Genomic DNA, 4,523 nt, shown 5'->3' on the forward strand with positions numbered 1-4,523 from the left:
GGACTAATTAGGCTTAATAGATTCGTCTCGCGATTTAGCCTAGGGGTTGTGTAATTAGTTTTGTAATTAGTCTAGGTTTAATACTTCTAATTAGGATCCAAACATTCGATGTGACGGGGGCTAAAATTTAGCCCCCTCCTCCCAAACACCCCCCTAAGTGGTTAGTAGTGGTTTAGCTTGGTTTTTCCTCTTGTGCAAGCTTTTCGGCATCTTGTCTTGCTTTGCTTCCGTTATACTTTGAGCGTTTCTAATCGTTCCTAAGGTGAGCTTGTCACAAGTTGACTTGTGTCCTCTTGGCGATTAGGAGTGAGTTGTGTTTGGGGTGGCAATCGGGATATAGACTTTGTCCTGAGAGAGAATTTTAAAGACTTCCATTCACCCTCCTCTGGTCGCCCACTCCGGTCCTTCACTTGTTCACCCTCCTCTGCTCGCCCACTCCGGTCCTTCACTTGTTCACCCTCTTGCATTTGGTATGACTAGCGGATGTTTATACCCATGCTTCAACACATGTTGCTACATGTTCACCCTCTTGCATTTGGTAAGACTAGCGGAAATGATGACTTGTGCTCCCCTTTCAAGCTCCAACGTGGAATGAACTTTTGTTTGCAAGGACTTAGCCCAAGGCTTCATTGTCTTGCCAATATGATTTGCTTGTTTGACTGCATAAACGTTGATGAAATGTAATCTCAATTGTGTGAGAAATCTAATTAATTTGAATTCCCTGTCCACCATCATATTCTGTTAATGTTTCTTTTTTTAAAAAAAAATAACGGCAGGTTTGATTTCTCTTGTAGTGTTTAATTCGACCTTTTAAAGAAACATCGATACTGGATTATGCAGTCCATTCTTTTGCATTGCCTCTGGTATTTTGAACGCCTGGTATTCAGTTTACATGAACCATGAGAATGTTTTAAAGATTAGACAAAACATGGTTTGGACCAAATTTATGATCATAACAGAGGCAACAATAATTGATATCACATATATATATCTTCAAGTTCAACAAATGTGTACGGTTCTTTCCTTGTATTTCTGACCGTTGCTGTATAATGTAGGCCGAATCAGAATCCTTCAGGATTATTGTTCACATGAACATATGCTTCTTCTCTGAAGATTGAAATTGTACATCCTTGGTGATCAGAATGCCAGGATGACAATGCCATGTCTCTCTTCCACTAGTTTGAATCGGGATCTTGAAATTCCCAGGATATTTGCTCACATCCACACATGCTTCATCTCTGAAAATACAAATTGCTCACACTTATAGTTCTCTCTTCCAAAAATCAGAACCTGTTCCGTTGTGTCCAGTAGCAGGGAAGAAGGACTGGCCGTCAGTTTGGGTACTCGTCGCTTCCCTGCCAACCATTCACTGAAGAAATCGATGCGCCATTCCCGGTGAGAACCATCTGAAGCTGTGCTGCTGCTCACATTTGAAGAAAAATGAGTTGCGTTTTGCAGGCACGCTTCCAGGAAGAACGGAACCGGCGGCCCGAACGCGGCGACGCTCTGGCGAGCGGCGGCTGGACGCACAGGTGTGTCTCTTTTCCTCCCAGGGGAGCGGAATATAGACTATGAGCAGAGAACCGCCGCCACGTTTGGGGCCTTTATTGGACGTAGGCTCGCCTGGGCGGTCGCCGGCGGCGGCGCGGGCTCGCCGGCTGGCTTGCGGACGGGCCAGACAATTTGCAGGAGGCCCCCTTGGAACTTTTCAAAACACCCCCCAGTTTGGAACCCTTGGTTTGGAATCGCGATCCGATTATGTGCATATAACCCCCTGTTTCGGGCCCCTTATTTCACAGGTACCACCCTGGTCAGAACCGCCTCTTCCTCCCGCCCGTCCGGTGCCGCGCGCCCGCCGCCGCCGCCGCCCTCTCCGCCGGAATCATAAAGCTCCATCCTCGCCCTCTTCCAATCCTACATGCCTTTTCTCCGATTCCTACAGAAAGCGACGAGCCGGCCGGCATTGGAGGACTCTTCCATGGCCTCTGGATGTTTCCAGTACGGTTTACTTTTTGTCGCCACCGGCGGCGATCCGGGACCTGCGCCTCCTCATCTTGCCGGCATGTGAACAGCGCAATTCCGGCAGAATTATTGGACATCTCATTTACACCTTCACCGCTGACTGGGGTAATCACGCTTCGTTCACATGTCTTTGCGTTTGCGTTTAATTCAATCATGCATTGTTATGCAGTGAACACTGAAAACAAACCGGCTGAAATGCAAGCCCAACTCAGAATCTGTTAACGCCTGGAATATCTGTTGCTACTACTCAAGAACAAATGCTATCTACAAGTTGCATCTTGCCATCTTCAGAGAAGCAGCGTGTGTGGAGATATTGAAAGACATCTTGAAGATTGCATAGTTCTGACTACAGTCTACAGTGCTGGTAAGGAATGCAAAGAATAACTGTACATATTTTAAGATTGCTACGAGACTCAGATTTTTCATCAATGGGTATTCACAAACGCAGGGAAAAAATTGACATAAAGACATGTCTGCCATCTCGGGTTATTGTTACCTCTGCAATAATAATTTTGGTCAGGTCTGCAGTTTGGCGATCCTTTTGAAGTTTTCGTTGTTCAGTCCTCCTCTTGTGCACCGAAGGGGAAAGACTCCGACAGCAGTAGACACTTTAAGGTTACAATTGATCTTAATTTCTCTTGCTGACGACACATTTCATCCTGATATCTTACAGTAGCAACTCATATGAGGGTTAGTGTATCTCAAAAATTCTGAAGATGAACCAGAAGATGGGATTACTGCAGTCCTATCAACTTTTGGCCAGTCCTATCTACTTTTAAATTTCCATATTTATTGGGCCCTCAACTTTTGCTCTAGTTTTGACCCTGTCATTCATAATCCGCTAGCTGTTCCCAGCTCAGGGGCCAAATTAAAGTGGAATTCATAGCTGGAGGTGTCAAAATTAAACAATATTGGAGTTCGGGGTTACAATTAGACAGCTGCATGAGTTGAGGGCAAAAATGGACTTATTGCTATAGGTTTTTACCATCTTTTAATAATGTAACTATCAGTTAGCAAACTGAAGTATCAAATGCTCGCATCTTGTGCGGTACGCATGGGTATTACAGTTGTCTTTCTTCATAACAATTTGTGTATGCACATTACTTATTTGGAGAAAAGCTAACTATTCATATATGATTATCCATGCTCACTACTTTATTCAGAGATCTGTCGATGTTTACCACCTTTCTCCTTGAACCTAAAATGTTTCAACTACAAAATTAACTTGTTTATGGGCAAGATACTAAACTACGTGGTTATGTTGTTTCCATATCAGCCATCGAAAAATACATCCCACAACTAGCTTCAAGTGGTCTGAGTTGAAGGGCGCTACAAATACCTTCTCAGATGGCCACATCATTGGCCAAGGTGGCTCTTTCATTATCAACAAGGTATTTCATATATATGATTTGGTTTGTAACTTTGTTCAGGATAATTTATAGAGTGATAAAAAATACCATGTTTTGAAGCATATTGTTACTTTTCTTTAAAAAAAGCATATTGTTACTTTGGGTCATGTTTAATTTTTTTCAGCTTGCAATTGATATAGTTCGAGAATAGCCATGGACCTACATGTAAGCCACACAGATAGCTTGAGTGTGCCACAGGGTTGCCACAAAGAGAGTAACTAACGTGGTGGGGGTTCTCGACCATTGACGTCAATTAGTAGAAGCAGGTTTTGAGTGACAAGCAATGTCTGTCGAGGGTTGAGCATTCAATATAAAATTTGAATTTATTCTACTGATGACATTAGCCCTATTTAAAATGTACCTATTATGGCAAAATTTGATAGAAGTTTAATAATCAATTGAACAAAAAGATTCATGGTGCAAACAAAATGAACATAAGTGGTGCATGCTTTTTGTTCCCTTTTTCTTGTAGTTTTGATCATACTAAAAATATGAAAGCAATAGGCTTTGTTTGATAGGCAGAGAGCCGAAGAAGTATGCATCATAAAGTTTATCAGCTTACTCTGATACCTGTCTGAAAAAGCAACAACTAATGCTAATCTAATGTCAATATACTTAAAGATAGCTAGATCAAAGACAAACTGTATGAGGAAACAGGAACATACCAGCATCCTACTCCAATGCATAATGCTCAACCAGCATAAACCGGTGAAAAAACTTACCAGGCAGCCTCCACGAGATGCTTTGCTAGTTGCGAGGGAGTGAAGCTACAACATGATCTGGTGAAGCTTCTCCAGCCACTTTAGAGGCCGGCGTTTGAGCAACCAGATCATGCTGGCAGCTTCAACCTCTCACACCAGCAAAAGTGTTCTTCCCCACCCTGATTCCGGGTGCCCAAACGAGGAGGAGAACAAGGAAAAGAGGAGAGCCAGCAGAGAAAGATTTGGCGTGTGCGAGGGCGAAAGGGGACGGCGAGGGCGAGACGAAGCCAGAGCTCGACTGCGCGAGCCCATGCACGGAGGTTGTTGAGCTGAGCGCTCTGGATGTCCATCCGCATGGTCCCTCGGCGCGCCCACCACTCCTCGTGACGCT

General features: G+C 43.8%; 1 long non-coding RNA gene across 6 annotated transcripts; it reads left to right on the top strand.

Moving 5' to 3' along the window:
- The first annotated feature begins 959 nt into the window (after positions 1-959).
- Positions 960-3,670, top strand: LOC105914274. Of its 6 annotated transcripts, XR_002677265.1 has the most exons (4): positions 1,293-1,340; positions 1,459-1,532; positions 1,800-2,637; positions 3,299-3,532. It is a non-coding gene; the product is annotated as an uncharacterized LOC105914274 (long non-coding RNA). The 6 variants fall into 6 exon arrangements; XR_002677266.1 differs by adding an exon at positions 3,556-3,670 and having other exon boundaries at positions 960-2,637; positions 3,299-3,413; XR_002677263.1 differs by having other exon boundaries at positions 960-2,127; positions 2,192-2,637.
- The last annotated feature ends 853 nt before the right edge of the window (positions 3,671-4,523 follow it).

The sequence above is a fragment of the Setaria italica genome, chromosome IV (assembly GCF_000263155.2).
Source record: "Setaria italica strain Yugu1 chromosome IV, Setaria_italica_v2.0, whole genome shotgun sequence".
Lineage (NCBI taxonomy): Eukaryota > Viridiplantae > Streptophyta > Magnoliopsida > Poales > Poaceae > Setaria > Setaria italica.